Genomic DNA, 16,782 nt, shown 5'->3' with positions numbered 1-16,782 from the left:
AGCAGGGGCTACACAGCTTGATCAGGTTGCAGCAAGTCAGCACCAAACTCAGGACAAGAAGCACCAGTCTGGCCAATGCTGCACCCGCAGCTTCATACACGTAGAAGCCAGTAAGCCAATTTTTGTGGCATCAGTCTTAATGGGCTCCCATCACCATAATGACTGACAAGCGTTTATTGTGTTTGTCCTAACACTTTACCCCCATTTTACACAGGGGGAACTGTGGCATGGAGGGCCTATGCTCCAGGCTTCTGAACATGGTTACAAGCCAACAGTGAGGTTTCCCAAAGCACTTTTCACCTAAATCCTATTGTTTTCACCTACATCCTATGTGCTGTTCCTTCTTTGCAGAGGATCAGACAGGATGGGGTAAGAAAAGCAGGGACCTTTTTTTAGCCCCATGGCACGCCACCAATTGCGCCAAGCAACATATGGTGTCACTCAGCATGAAATCTGACCATTCTTCAGGAAGAAAATTAGGGACCTGCCACATACAAGCATGACTGAGTAAGTAAATGTCGCTTTATAACATCCCTCGTAACGCCCCCCTTGGACTGGCACATCCGGTAACCCCCGGTGATTTAACCAGCTGGGTGCAAACCCGGACAAAAAGTTAAGCATTTAAACTCCGGTGAATTTCACTTCTCCAGGGAAGTCTGCGGGGGGGACGGGGCACAACGGGCAGCGTCACTCGCCGCAGGCTGGCGCCCGCAGCACTGCCACCCGGCCTCCGTCCCACTCGTGTGCCCCCCACGGAGCTGCCGTGGCCGTGGGCGCCCTCCGCGCGCAGCCGGGCGGGAGGCGCCCCTCCGGGCCGGCACGGAGTGACGTCACACCGCCCCCCCCGGCCGGCCGCGCGCGGGTGTGCGTGTGCGGGTGTCCCCGCGCGGTGCGTGGGTGCCGGCCTCGCTCAGCCGCGGCCCGGGCCGGGGCAGGCGGTGCCTGGCTCGCCTCCCCTCCGCGCCTCCGCTCACTCCTCGCCCCCCGCGCACACGCACACACGCGCGCACAGGCACGGAGCTCGGCAAGAAGCTTACCCGAACGCTTGGGTCCGTACAGAGCCTGTGAGCCACGCAGCGTAAGAGGATTAAAAAACAAACAAACCAACAACCAACAAACCCAAACCCCACAACAACAAACCCACGAAACGAGAGAGCGTCGTCTCCACCAGCGTACCCACGGCGTCCCCGTTCTCCCCCGGAGGAGCGAGGGGGGTTGGGGGAAGGGTTGAGCGTGTTTCGGCTCTCGGGAACGGTTTCTGGGGATTTTTCCCGTGTCTCTGCCCTCCTTACTCCGCCCGCCCCGTGCCCTCTTCCCTCTCTTTTGTCTGCACTGCACTTTTTCGGGCGGGGGGGGGGGGGGCAACCCGGGTGGGCGACCTCGCTGCTATTTGTAGCGAAAGTATCGGCTAAAAGACACGAAGGAAGAAAAGAAAGGGGGGGGGGGGAGAGCGAAGGGGGAAGGAAGAAGGAGAGAGAGGGAGGAGGAGGAGGAGGAGGAGGAGGAGGGGGAGGAGGAGGGGAAACGGAGCAGCAGCTCGGGAACAGAGAGCGCGCCCGGGAGCGGGAGCAGCAGCAGCAGCAGCCGCCGCCGCAGGAAGGAGAAGAAGAAGAAAAGAAGAGCAGAGCGGAACAGAGCAGAGCAGAGGGGAGGAGAGGTGGCGCTGGCAGGAGGAGGCAGGCGGGGACCTGGCTCTTCTGGATGCTGGATTTTCGGACTCCCGTTGAGTCTCTCCCGCTCCCCGGCGCCGGACTGTAAGAGCCACGCACCAGCGTCAGGCAGCAGCGGCGGGGGGGCTCCGTTCGTAGCTGCTTCTGCTGCTGCTGCTGCGGGGCTTGGATTAAATTGGCCGCCCCAGAGACGAGCGGGAGCAGCGGGAGGAGGTGGCGGCGGCCGCGGGAAGCGGCGGCGGGCGGGCAGGCGGCGGCGGCGGCTACTGCTGGGACCGGGGGAGCCAGCATGACCAGGTAACTGCCCCGCTCCTGACCCATTTTTTCCCCGCCGCCGCTCCGTCTTTGCCGCCTCTTTCGGCGCGTTTGTGCGTGTGAGCGCGCATGAAGATCTGTGTGCGCGCGCGCGCGGGTGTGTGTGTGTGCGTGTGTGTGTGTGTGCTTGCGTGCGTGCGTGCGTGTGTGCAGCCCGGCACACATGTGCCTCACGCACAACTATGCCCCTGGATGCCCCGGGGCTCCCCCCGGCCGTTGCCAGCCCGCTCCCCTCTCCTCTCCGCCGGGTCTCAGCCTGGCGGCGAGGCCTGCGAGGGGAGCTGCGGTGCGGGCACGGGGGATGGGGCAGGGTGAGGGCGAGTGATGGATCGGAGTCGACGTTTCCACTGAATGCCAGTGTACACGGGCAGGCGGGGGGGCTACACTAATTACATGTTGGTGTTTGCTTTGGCGAGCGAATTATTAATATTAATTATTGTGTTTATTCTAACGGGGGGGGAGAAGGGGGAAGGTAGCAGCGGTGAGAGGCGAGGCGCCTGCCGCTGGAGCAGGGGCGAGCGGCCGGTAGGGACCCCCGGCGCCGGTCCGAGGAGGGCTCTCTCCTCCTCCTTCTCCTCCTCCGCCTCCTCCTCCTCCTCCTCTCTCTCGGCGGAGCGGGGAGGCACGGAGATGCGAAGCTTTTCACAGGTTAGGCTTTAATTTCTTTGTTTACTCTCCTGAAACCACTTGAAAGGAAGCACATCGGGCTGGAAACTCAGTTTTCCGAGCGCTTACAAAGGGGCTCTTGAATTTGTTCAGCAAACTTAGCAGCTCCCTCTGCGCCGTCTGCCCGTGCGAGCAGGCACTCCTCACTGCTGCAACCGGGCTCTCCCAGGCTGGCAAATAAAACAGTTGTTTTCTTCCACCGAATTCCGTATTTTGCCTGTTTTCTATCCCCTCCCTCCCCGGCAGAACTATAGTATTTCCTTTGTAAGCGATTACCACTCACCGTTGCATATATGGCTTTTGAGTGTCTGCTCCTCCTTGTTACTTCTCCAGACTGCTGTCATGCGTATTTTATTCTTTTGCCTGGCCTTTGTACAGTTACTGCCTCGTGGAAGGATGGCAGCTTCTTTACCGCGCTTACCATGTCCGTATTCTCGGTTTCAACATACGTAGAAGAGTCATTTTATTTATGCAGAATAGTTAGGGTTTTATGTGTTCCTTCACTTGTCGCCTGAGACGGCATTGTGTTGGAGATGAGTCTGTAGATGCTGATTTGCTTTGGAGTTTCCTATTTGAAGACACGAATATTTTTGGTGAAGCCTGTATTGTCTTAAACTTAGGATTAATGTGGGATGTTATGATTGTCTTCTCAGCCCTTCAGAGGTCTCTTCCAACATACCTTTTTTTTCAGGCACAAGCAACTTCTGTAATATCAGGACATTTATTGGGAATTTTGATGCAGAGATGGAAAAATGTATATGTACCATATTTTTCGTTCCTCTGGTATCTGCTAGCGGTTTATAATGTTATAACGGTCAGTACTTTCTTTTCTTGCTGTAAAAGTGAATAGTAAATGACATCATTTTCTCCTGGGCTGGGAGCACACAAAGGTCCTACAATTCTTGTTATTGAACAGAGCAAGAAAGAAACTCTGAAGAAAAAAAAGATTCTCCTCTCTCCTAAATACAGTCTTATGTACTTGTATCTTACTTTAGATGGCAATTTTTGGATAGGTTCTTTAAATTCCGTCTCATGAGATCTGCTATTACTGCTTTTTTTATGTGTGAAATTGACAAACCGGTCAGTTTAATAAATTCAGCTGTCAAATTTTGCCCAGTCAAGATTGCTAAAAGCTGTAAATGTACTGGCATGGGATTTTCAAGGCACTGAGTGTTACATAGAAAGGAAGAAGGATTTAATGAGAGACTTTTTACAGGAGTAGCTTTCCAATTTTAGTTTTGTCACTTGTGGTAATATGGTGGAGTATATTTAGATTTCTCTCAATGCAGAAATGATGTATAGCTTTTCTGTATCCACTTAAAGCACTGAAAGCTTTGCCTAAGTAGAAGACTTCTACTCTAAGAAGGCACTAAGAAATTCATTATGGTTTGTGTGTGCTGTGGCAAGCTGTCAGGAATGGTGTGTGGAAAGGAAAACGGTATCTTGGTATTTCTAGATTTCAGGAATGGGTCTTAGGACCTGCTTTTAGACCCATCAGTCATACTACTTTTAAAATGAGCGCTAAAGAATAATATGAATTAAGCGTTCTGCTGTGACAGTTATGTAACTCAAACACCAGCACTGTCAGCGAACTCAACGGGTGATAGTAAATCGGTGCTTAATCTTAGTGTTTGCAGGAACAGACTTGGGGGTGTGCGAAAGAAGGAAATAACAGGTGCTTTAAGTCTAGTCAGCGATTCACCTTCCATTTTTAAGATTGCCCTTCGTTCCTAGGCTTGAATAATGCAGGGACCAAAACTACACCAGCTGAAGAGCAGGAATCCCCCTTCATCTGCTGCTGTGTGTGCTGAGCCACTAGGGGCCTGTATAAACTGCTCTCATACAGCAAATACCAGTACATGGCATATGCTCACTCTTTCACCAGACATTTTTTACACAGGTGCCTAATGTCAAAAGCAAAGTTGCCAGTTATTTGTCCTTACTAATAAATGAGACTGCAGTTACCTAGGAGGTGTATACAAATTGTGCATTATTTTGGGATTTTTTACCCTACTTCATCCATTTCCCCCAGTCCTGTGCGGTGTCCAACATAGTTCTTTCCTCCCTGCTCTCCTGACTGCTATGGCAGTTGGGGATGAATGTTGACTAGGGAGGTGCAAATTTTGGGCAAAGTCAGATTTGAGTGTCTCCTCACATTTCATATTTTCTGTAAGCTGAGAAAATCAGATTTGTTGCCTGTGTGTTTCTTCTATTAGATTAGTAATGGTACTGTTCCATGCAAGTGTAGGGTTAAAAGATAAACTAAACAGGATTACTTCAAGGCAGGAACAGACATAGATTGATGGTGTATTTAAACTAGCTTTGTAAGTGTTATGTAAGTTTGGGAGTGTGGCTTCAAGGCTTTGGCTGGAGCGTAGTCAGCATTTATGGGACCTGGGCTGAAGATGCACTATACATTTTTGAGTGTCAGTTTCAAAAATTTAAAATCCACCAGCCGTAGCATTCTTGATAGACACTAAGCAGTAAGGTCAAGTATACTTACACTGTTCCATTGTTGATTTTCAGTTTTTCAAACTGACAAGGCAGACAATTTGTAAAAGAGCACAGCTGAAATATTTGCATATTGGATTTCCTTCAAAATGAACTTCCGTTACTAAGCTCTTTGAAAATTCTCATTTAAAAGGATTTTCAAGCTGAATCACAGTAAGGTCATACAATCAAAATGCAGTTTCCCTACGGTATGTTAATTTTTTAATAAGCTGTCTTTAAGACAGCAGAGTTTTATATATCATGTGGTGTTGGGCCAGTTACAGCAAGAAGCTTTTTGTCATATTATCAACAACAGTTGTGCAAATATTAACTGGGTTTAATTTTCTGAAATATGCGTGTATGCATTTAGGTAAAGCTGTGATGAAATGTAATGAAATCTGCTTTAAAGGTGTTCTCAAATGATAGACGTCTCTTCAAAACTGTAAGTCTTTCTGAGTGTCAGTAAACCAAGGCGGTGCCTCCAAAATGCAGAGGATAGGCACTTCATTTGCACTTCTGTTATCAAGAGGAGTAATATAGTACAGGTCTACAAATCATTATGTTTCATTTTTGTATAAGATCGTGGCAATTTTTAACCTTTTGTTCTTTAACAAGTTGAGAAAAAGATATAGGTGTTTGCTGTTTTAAGTTCAGTGTCAAAGAGTCACATAATGCCGTCTATTGTAACAGGAGCTTGCTTACATTATAATTCTATTTAAAAACAGTTGGCATAACACAGTCAATATACAATATTTTTATGAAAACTCTCAATTTCACATGCTCTGCGAGTTGTTTACTTTATTTGCTTAATCCTTGTTTTCTTTGGAAAAGGCCTTAAATGAAGCTAATTAATGAATGTACGTTGGCAACTTGGCAGCCTAAAGCAAGAATCCGTGTTTAAAAATACTCCTTTGTGTACTATCAGTGATTTACCAAGTAGGAGCAAAGAGGAAGCATTACTTATCTTGGTGGTCTGCTACGGTGAAAGCTGCAGTACAACTGGAGAAATCTGATGATGTAGAAAAAGATTGCATGAGAGTGCTTTGCCTGTAAATTCCTTTCCAACAAGCTTCACTTCACTTGTTGTCTAAGCTGCCGTGCGTTGATAGAACCGTATGTCTACTATTGCACAATTTAACTTATGTTTCATAAACTCAGATGGCTTTTGGTTGGTGATTGATAATATTTATTAAAACATTGCATGTTCGTGTCTTCCTATAGGAAGTGGATAGCTAAAATGCAGGGAAAATAGATACAAAATAATACAAATGGTTTGTTTGCAAAAAATTATGTTAAATTGAATAAATTATTATGTAAATACTGAAAGCATTCCTTTTTAAAACATTATTATTATTCAGGTTCTTTCAATTCATTCATAAAAGCGACAATTCACACTACATACTCTGTTTATCAGCTTATTTTTAACTACATCAGCAGGTATACATAGTCTGTACTTCCCTAAGATAAAAAGACTTACAGCTTTAAGTGTCTTATGCTTACATGCTGTGACAGCCTTCTCCATAAGCTTAGTAGCACAGTAACCAAAAAAAAAAAGAAAAAAAAAAAAGAAAAGGTGATTGATCTTTCAGTAGAGTTCCAAAACAGAGAAAGATTTTTGCAAAAATCAACTCCCCTGTTTACACTTGTGTGTCTGATATCTGCTGGGGATTCTGTGTATTCTTTTAAATACAAAAAATGTGCAGAAAACCTCCTACTTTGCAGCCAAATGAAAATGATGGAATTTTAGGCACTTTGATTTTTTATACCAGAGGACATGCCCTCATATACTATCATGCCCTGTGCTATGCTTCTTCATAGTTAAGCATAGTGGAGTTATTTGAGTTTTTCAGTAATCTTCCAATTATTGGAGTCGCTCCACTGGTACACAAATTAATTTGTTGTTTGCAGACAATCAAAATGGATGTCCTGGTTAGTGCCAGCTGAACTGCTCACATATTGTTGTAGTCAGATAATGCGTACTTTTTCCCCGAGCAATATATCAAATGTGGTATATGGAGTAACACAAGCAAGTGCATTGCTCTTTCTTTTACAGTTTTTACTGTTCTGGAAATTATGTATCCGTAAGTCAGAGTTCAGTAGGTAGCGTGTAAAATCTGGCTTTTTAGATGGCAGAATCGGCTGATTCTCATGAAGAATATAGTCGGTGCCAACCTGACTGAAACAAATGTGGCTTAGGTCCTAAATTTTTAAATAGGTCTACATTTCTCTTGCAAATTTGCCCAATCCCATTTCCATTTCAGTGTCTCACCTTAGCTTATTTACTGGTTTTACCCAAAAGTCTGTCTTTTTGTTACTTACTTTGACTCACTGAGAGGAAACTTGAATACATTCTGGTAACGATGTCATAGGCTTTCTGACCTTTAGAAAATAATTGTTTGCTAAGTTTGAACTCAGTAATTCTTGCTTTACAATGCTAATTGAATTAAAAAATTCTTAACTGCATTTTTGAACTGTTTGTAGACTGTATTCTTTTATAAAGCTTTCTCAAAGAAAGCTGAAATTTGCGTATGAGGAATAAAGAGACTGCCATTTCTACTTTTCTTTTCTTTTCTTTTCTTTTCTTTTCTTTTCTTTTCTTTTCTTTTCTTTTCTTTTCTTTTCTTTTCTTTTCTTTTCTTTTCTTTTCTTTTCTTTTCTTTTCTTTTCTTTTCTTTTCTTTTCTTTTCTTTTCTTTTCTTTTCTTCTCTTCTCTTCTCTTCTCTTTTCTTCTCTTTTCTTCTCTTTTCTTCTCTTTTCCCTTTCCTTTCCTTTCCTTTCCTTTCCTTTCCTTTCCTTTCCTTTCCTTTCCTTTCCTTTCCTTTCCTTTCCTTTCCTTTCCTTTCCTTTCCTTTCCCTTTCCCTTTCCCTTTCCCTTTCCCTTTCCCTTTCCCTTTCCCTTTCCCTTTCCCTTTCCCTTTCCCTTTCCCTTTCTTTTCTTTCCCCTTCCCCTTCCCTTCCCTTCTCATTTGTGCATACCTTTGTAAAAGTGAAGCACATGTCCTTTATTAAAGTTAAGGAACAATGCTTTTACTTTATTTTTCTGAAAAAAAAAAAAGAAGATAAAATTGATCTTATTAAAGTTCACAAATATGTAGGGATATTCTGTACTCTGTACCTTTCTTTCATCTCCTTTATGCCACAGAAAGAAGGGGTTTATGAGACAGATGTGTGTCACGATTTCTAGCATAGAGACATGATTAATTTATCTGCGTAATTAAACTTTGGTGAATCACACTTTTAATTTTCTTTTCTTTTTACTTTTCTTAAAGGAAGGGGTTTTCTCCCCCTGTGGAATTTACTGTAGGCAGGGAGGTCTTTTTTTAAAAGGCAGTTTATAAATGTAGGACCAGAGATTTCCTGCCTAGGTTTTCAGTGCTGTGAACGTCAGGTGCACCATTTCTTTACCTCTTATGCTACATTTTATTAAAATCCTCTTTACAGGTGTACTGTGTATTGAGATGTGTAGGAATTTGACTATTTTTTATTAATAAGCAAACAGCTATATTTGGCATGTAGGAAGCAGCAATTTTTTTTTTTTAATGCTCTCTGGTTACTAGATTAGAATTTTGTCTGCCTATGTGTAGATAAAAGTCATTAATTTGGTGTGAAGTACATGCAATGACAGATTTCTAAAACACTGATCAGAAAGTAGGACAGGAAGTTTTATTTATTTATTTATGTTTGTTTGGGATGATAGTGTATCTTAGAAAGCTGCTTAACTGCTGCCCAGTGCAGCTGTCCTTCCCTGAAAGATTAGGTTTCAGGAGCCATGATGGATGTTGAATGCCTGTAGCCAGTTGTGGGGTTTGCTCTGAGGTCAGTGGTACTGATGGAGGATAGGAATTTACAGCCTTATGTCTCTACGCCAACGTAACCAGTAGCATTTCTCAAGAAAAAAAACACCTAGGTACGTTCAGTGCTGAGCGTGTATTGCGGCATAGTTCAGAAAGCTATTCATACTAGTGAGAAAGAGTGAGTAGATTTGTGAATAATAAGGACAAATTTAGTCATGAGTATGCCCTTTTGTTTCACAGAAACACCCAGAAATAGCTATGAAAAATAAATACAATGATGTGACTTTATTTAGAACTTCTTACATACTGTTTTAAAGTATGTTAACACATTGTGGAATTTACACTGTTGACTTGCTATTTTGATTGTTTCAGATATGCTTAAAGTTTTTAACAGCTTACCGAGCACGAACATACTCTCCTTTTTCACCTAAAAATAGGGTGTGGGTTTTTTCCATGGAAAAAGTATATGTTAGTGGTTTTCAGCAAGCTTAACCAAGGCAGAGTTGATATTCATCAGTGATTGAAAGGGTATTCATCAGGTAGAAAGGGTAAATGGTATTCAGTGTTACCTTGTTTAGTTTGGGTATCACAATATGTATTGCTGATAAAGATGGGTAGTTTGGATGGCTCTGATGTGTGCTTTCAGAAGTGTTTGCTAAGATCAGACTTTCAGACTTTATTTATGGACTATCTACCTTCCCTGAGCTGTTGAAGTTTGTTCCTGTTATATGGTGATGTGATTAAGTTAAAAAGTGAATCTTGGTAGAAGAAAGTGCACAACCAAACTGCTGTTTTATTGTTAAGCTTGCAAACCTTTTTTGAGTTATTTGTATTAATTTGTACCTTAATGGTATAGGTGGATTTTTCTGTCAAGCCTTAGAAGAGCTGTCCTAATAGGCTCAAAGCCCTCAGTAGTCGGTGAGAAAGATTTCCTTTGGCAGCAGCATTGTTTGGATCAGATCCATAGTGCCTCTCTGTCTTTGCTTAAATGATAGCACTTTTTACCTTGTGTAATCCTAGCAGTGGTTAAATTCAAATATAGAGAAGAAAGCTTAATAAAACATCTGATTAATTGATTTATAGTATCTCATAAATTAGGGATTAAGAAGCATTTTGGTTAAGAAAAATACGTATCCAGCAAGAACCACTTTAGAACAGTTTTGCAACAAGGAAATGGCATTTTTCCAAATGCTTATGTATTCTACTTATTGGCGGCATGCCATCAACTTTATTTGGAAAACTGTCTTTGCTTAAGTAATAAATATTCACTATTTACCAATTCATTTTACTACAAATAACAGATGGATTCTGTGATTAGTTTTTTTTTTTTTTTCATTTTTAACCTATTGCAAGAAGAATGGAGTTTTGCAAATTATCATTAAGTGCATCAATGACCTGTTCTTGATTAACAGAATTTTCCAAACAGCGAAAGTGTTTTGCTTACCTTGTATGATGATTTGGATATTTTTGGATATTAATTTTGCTTGACATGAGAAGCCTTGAATTTTTCTATTGTACATGGCATGTGAAAGAAAAAGTACAACATTAACTTAAGGAGATATTTGTCTTGGTTGATATTAATGATACTCTAATGCAATTTTTTTTTTGTTAAGGAGAAGTGGATAATCAGTGTAAATTTTTGTTGTCACTATGTCAAATATTTAGAATTTACACCTGTTTCCCATTTAACATTTTCAAAAGCTGCCTTAAGTGGTCACGTGAAGTTTCAGCATACTGACTAGATGAAAATTTTAAATATATCAAGGGCAGTAGATAATGTAGAGTGCATTGTACTTTCTAATGCTAACAGGTGGCTGTGAATGCCTGCAGGAGCAATCATATCTCTGTAAGAATCCTAGCATTCCTTGGGTTTAATTTTGTATGATTACAGTGACTCTGGAAAAAAAACACAGTGTTAAGACTTTAGCAGTACTATTTCAGTTAGCTTGGAAATTTCTAGACAGTTTTGGGCTGAGCGGAGTAAATACTGTATATAGGTAAAAAGGAAATGGTTATTCTCCAGCCGTTCGGCTGGATTTGATGGAACAGATATGTGTCCTCCTAGTCAATGTAATCCCTAAAAGGACACTTACTAGGACTGTATCCCTGGCTGATTTATTCATAGGATTGCTTTATTAATCTAGTGCACAAGGGTAATCTTATTCCAAAGCTATTGGAAACCATGAAAATAACTACTGGACTTCTTAGAGATGTGGATTTCTCTATCTTTGAGCAATTCTAATTTATAATCTCCATCTACTCCGCACTAAAAAGTCTTTCTACTTTTTAGTGCGGAGTACATAACCTGTGAAAGGTGCAGGGGCCTTAAAACTGTTGTTTCATCTTTGCTGATCTCTGCAGTAGTTCAGGTTAGAGAGAGAGAGATTAATTAAAAAAAAAAAGAAAATAGATTGTGAGTTATGTGTAGAAGAAAGGTGTGATGGGGTTTTTCTACCATGATGATGGATGAGTTGCTAGAAATGGTTATATAGTAACCAGTGCTTAACAGATGTATTCTCTTAATAGATAAATTCTTAAACTTTGTTACCGGTAGGCAAGGTGCATTTTCAGCTTTTTTGTTGTCATTGTTGTAAGGAGGTGAAGAGCTTGCCATTTTGATGTTACATTTTTGCTTTCCTGGGTTAACTTCATATTGCATAGATATGCCTCTGCCTTCATAGGCAGAGATATTTTCTGCAGTTTGTACCTGGTGCTCAGATAATGGTGTTAATATCAATTTCATATTTAATGAGAAAGAACATTTGAGAACACTGAAGAGCTTTGGGGTGGAAGGAAACCTGAGTTCACCCACTTGAAAGAGTAAAGAGTGAAATTTTACAACCTCAGAAGTTTCCCATTAAAGCAAAACTGCCAGAGGATCAGTGCCAATTGACTACTGTGAATGGGGATGCCCCTTCCCCGCCTGTTCTTTCTCCAGGTTGTTCTCCATCCTGGTTTTGCACTGCTGGGAACATTTCAGTTGGAGATCTGTCCTCTGTATGAAAAATGGCAGTAAATCAAGGAGAAATGTGTGTTCCTGAAGAAACAACAACGCCTACTTCATTTCAGCTCTTCCACACTGTACATCACTCTGTCTTGAATGAGTCTTTAGGTGTCCTTCAAAGGTAACTCTCTGTAGCTGTTTTTGCTTCTCATTGTTAGAGCATATCTGACGTTGTGAACTCTCAAAAACTCTGAGAATGGCTCCCTAGGCTGTCCTTATTTCAGAATGTCACTTAAATTATGAATATTGAATGGTCTATTTGTTATGTTCTAGAAATCCCCTCTGAAACCTATTGTCATTAGGATCTCAAAGGCTTCATTTATGTTTGTCACATCTTCTGCTAAGTGTTACGGGCTTGTCCTTTTTGCATTGATCTCCAACTTCTTTGACTATGTATAGATATCTAGAAAACAGTCTTTCAATATAGACTTTGCTATCCATTGATGTACTGAAGACACCATGTGTGTACTTATACACATGCTGCATTCATTGAGGTATTTGAATAACTCTGGGCTATCTGTTTTTAAAAAGTTCTGTGCTTTCTTTTATGTCTTGGATAGGATACAACATTGTCTTTTGGTTCTCTGTGAAATCTTTGCTTTCTCAACCACTTCCCATTTTTCACATCAGGAGGCTCTCCACATTAAAAGAAGGAATACAGTAAGAGTAATAGACCTGCTTGACAGCTTCCCCTGGCTTATTTTGTCTGGAGAACTGCATGAGTTAACAACAAAGAAATATATCTCCGTGGTGCCATTTTGGTGTTTTTGTCTCTAGATGCAGAGGTAGCAGATTTAGATTTAACTGTGGGTGCTGGCTCTCTTGTGTCCAAATACAGCCTTCCATTTAAGTCTTTGCGTTACTCAGTTGAATTCAGTTTCTCAACTCTCATCTCTGTCAGAGCGAGTCCATTTCTATTGAGAGACACAATCCTATAATTTGTTCTTACAGATGACGTAACTGGTAAGAGAGCTGCAGGTTCATATTCTGGTGAGAAACTTCAGGAGTATAGGTTCCCAAGCTTTCAAGCTCAATTCAATGCCGGGTTCTCCAAGTAGAATCAGAGCTAGATATTTTTTGGAAGCATACAAAACCGCTGTGTTAATGTTTTGAAGCATTAAATTTCATTAATAGACACCATTTGTCAGACATTGTCACACTCACTGTACTTTTCTTAGTATGTTATATTCCTTCGTGGTGTTTAATGTGTTAGAGAATTTTAAGGCAGGTTCTCACTGTGCTTTTTTCACTGGTGTAGTTATTATTCCACCTACTGAGTTTCTGAGGTGTTATTAGTGGTTAACAGTGGCTGCTTTTCTTGACTTATGCATATACATACACATATACAACAATAAGTAGGATTTCCCCCAGCTTTTGTATTTGTAAGTTTTGTCTCTGTTAGCATAGGGTAGAGGACTGCTCCAGTCAGAGATCTAGTTGTATTACTAGACTTGTGGTGTTGCCTGGATTTGCACGTATTTAATAATCTAGTAACTGCTGAGGGGAGCAGGAGTGTATGGTTCCAGTATTGGGAATGAAGTCGTGGAAGCTGAGAGTTTGTCTTTTGCTGAGAGTGCAGGTAACCACACTCCCTTGACTTAGATGTTTAATTGTGATTTTGGTTGGCCTTTGTAATGGTTTGAAGGTAATACTGAAGTTGTGTACCTTGTCTGAATCTATGCAGTCTGAAGCTTCTTTCAGAATTAGATTTTTGGCTATTTGGACATGGCTTTCAGTACTTCCACGTTTTCAGAGTCCGGTTCTAACAAAGACCAGTTTTTAGAAATTCCTCTCACTGAGACCTTGTACTTCAGAATGTGTTGCAGATCTTGTCAATGTTTTGTCTGCTTTCTGTTTGCAAATAGCTCAGATATTTGGCAGATTAACATTTTGATTTATCAGCTCTTTGTTTCCTGATAAACCGTTTCCTTTTTTTTGCCTTCAAACTTGCTGAAAGGAAAAACATATTCAGCTTTTCTTGTCTGTAATTTTCCTCTATATTTTGCTATAATGCTGATGATTTTTCTGTTTTTCTTAATGGTGTGTAGGCTAGGAGAAAGACAGGAGATCCATCTGAAATAATTCTTCCTTACAGTGTTTCCTTGAAGATACCAGGGTACTCCTTAGAAAACTCAGAGTCTTCCTTTGGAGGACTGTGAAAATACCTTTTATGTTCAGGAATTCCCTTTCACGTTTTGACTGTGAAAACAATAAGGCAATTTTCTGACGTTTCTTAAGCCAAAATATAGGTGAAGTTTATCCTTCAAAAGCCCTGAGGCTTCCCTTTATTCGAACTATAGATTTCCTGGGTATTTTACTAATTGTAAGGCATGCCTACATTAAAAGTTACAGCTGTGTGAGAGGGCTTAGTGTGTGACTGGTAATCAAATAACTGATAAATGAAGTAGCATCAGTGGAGTGAATTGATGTTTGATTGCTTAGATGACAATCAGAAATTACTTCATACTCTCAGATGGGCAGCATCTTAGACCTCAGGTGGAATAAATATTATTAAATCAGACATAATTTTAGATAGCTCTGTGGTCCTTTATTGAGTGTCTATATATGGGACTGATAGTGTATATAATATATTGTTTTGCATTGTTAGTTTTTACTTGAACTATCAAAAATAGTTTTAGACTTCATTTTTAGGATGACTCAGAGGTATGAAGGAATTGTACACTTGTGCATCACAAATACATTGCCGAGACAGAGAGATTACAGAGATCTGCAGAACGATAAAAACTAGTCCAGTCAGCTATACTTCACGAAAATGCCCTTACTGTTTGCACTGCTATACAGAAAAGAATCCTTGTAGGCATCTTATGTGGTTTACAGTCTAGAATTTAGTCCCTGGTTTGTGTCATTGTCTCACAGAGTATGAATAATACAGAAAAAAAATCTGGTTGTAAAACACTCTAATTTTCACTCTTCCCTCTTATCCTTTACTAACTATCTGGAAATCTAAGGATAACTTTGAAGAAAAAAGTTCTTTATAGACATATAGCTAAAAATAACTGTAGGTGCTGAAAGTCATTTAACCAGATCCCCTGAAATGACTTTAAAAATACAGAACATTCATGGCTGCTGCTAATGTTAAACACACCAAATCAGGGAAGAAATGTAAGTGGGTTTTTTAAGCGTTAGGAAAAAAATTTTCTGTTGTAGATTATTGAAGGACTATTCTTAAAAGAGCTTCATTGTAGAAGGGCAATCCTTGTGTGTAAGCACTCTTCGATAATAAGAACTGTGTGCTGCATATGGCTCACTTTATTCTTGCGCATACTCCCATGGTTATCAAATGCATTTAATCACACATCAAATTAGCAGGAGCTGGTTCTTTGTCCTGTCATTCTATATAGTAAAAGTGTAGAGTAAAAATATGAAAACATATATGAAAATGTAAGCAAGGACAGAAAGGATAAAGAAAAATCCTTCATTTAAGATAGAATTCAGTAGAGAAGTTAGGATCACTGATACTCATAACTGTATATCTAGGTAACTTCACCGCTATGTAACATCACTGAAATCCACGAGAGTATATGTGGGTTTAAAAATAAGCATGTGTGTGGTTTAAAAACAAGTATGCACACTAAAGTGATTTTTTTTAATTTGGACACTTAATTCTGTGGAGGGGAAGGAAGTAAAGCTAATTTTGCTTTATTTTTTGCCTTTTTCTTCAGAATGTTCAAATCAATATTATTAACACAGCTGATGAGATGGAATAGTTTACTGCTTTCCTCTGTTTATGGAAAGAATAAAAGTAATATACTACTACTTCTATTTGATATTGTTTATTTTTCTTTTCAGTTTGCATACAGAGCAAGCAAAGCATCTCCAAACTACTGAAATGTGAAATAGACACAGGCTGTATTTCCATTTGTGTGCATTATGGAACACTGTCATTTGGCTACCGGAAAAAATACTGATAAATAAGAGGTCCATAACAAGACACAATCTGTTCTATAAGTATGATCACTTGACTTCATGAACACACTTTTTTTTAATCTTACGTGATACAGGAACACTATTATAGGCATCGCTCTGTCAGGAGTTTCTGTCTTTAACCAAACCACAATGCAGGGTGAAAACACTGAACCCAGTCAAGCCAAAAGATTCTTCTCATTGATTCATACTCGCTAATACTTTAATGAAGATCGGTTTCAGTATTTATCCAAATATCAGCTGAGATCTGTACAAAGATTCAGAGGTACGATGTACGCTAAACATTTTTTTGTTGCGTCCGTTCTAATCAGTTTTTTCTTCTGCGTTGCAATGTCATGCTGTTGTGGTTTAGCGTCAGTTGGCAGCCAAGCACCTCACAGCCGCTTGCTCACCCTCCCGCCCCACTGGGATGGGGGAGAGAATCTGAAGAGCAAAAGTAAGAAAACTGGTGGGTTGAAATAAGAACAGTTTAATAATTGACATACAATACAATAAAATAATAATAATAATAAATAGTAATGAAAAGGAAAATGAGAGAGAGAGAGAGAGGAATAAAACCCAAGGAAAAAAAAAAAGACACATACCTACTGATTTTTAAGATGAGTATAACAAATTACAGTACTAGATCGTTGAAGCTGAAACTCTTAAAGGCTTATGAGGGAAATATGAAAGTTCTAAAGAGAAGGTAATCTTATTACTGGCAGTCATTTCTCTTGCGGAGGAATTGCAGAACAGAAATTCTAATGTGTTGTGCAGAGGATGAAGGGATTGGTAAAAACTAGTTCCTAATCAGGTAACTGAAGAAATTAGCAGAAATAAGTTATATATTACAAGATAAATTAGTCTTTTTTTCACTGTGCTTGTGCTGTTTTTTATCGTTACATAGTTTGTACCTTGT

The 16,782-nt window shown here is 40.5% G+C and overlaps 1 protein-coding gene across 4 annotated transcripts in view; it reads left to right on the top strand.

The window, feature by feature from the left end:
* Positions 1-1,531: 1,531 nt before the first annotated feature.
* The window catches only part of PTPRD (protein tyrosine phosphatase receptor type D), a 380,545-nt gene continuing 365,294 nt past the window's right edge, over positions 1,532-16,782 (top strand). For all 4 annotated transcript variants that reach the window (XM_072859514.1, XM_072859513.1, XM_072859512.1 and 1 more), the window contains exon 1: positions 1,532-1,967. The gene's annotated coding sequence lies outside the window, so the exon portion shown is untranslated. The remainder of the gene's footprint in view (positions 1,968-16,782) is intronic.

This window comes from Ciconia boyciana, chromosome 4 (genome assembly GCF_034638445.1).
Source record: "Ciconia boyciana chromosome 4, ASM3463844v1, whole genome shotgun sequence".
Classification (NCBI taxonomy): Eukaryota; Metazoa; Chordata; class Aves; order Ciconiiformes; family Ciconiidae; genus Ciconia; species Ciconia boyciana.
This window is presented reverse-complemented; position numbering and strand designations above follow the sequence as displayed.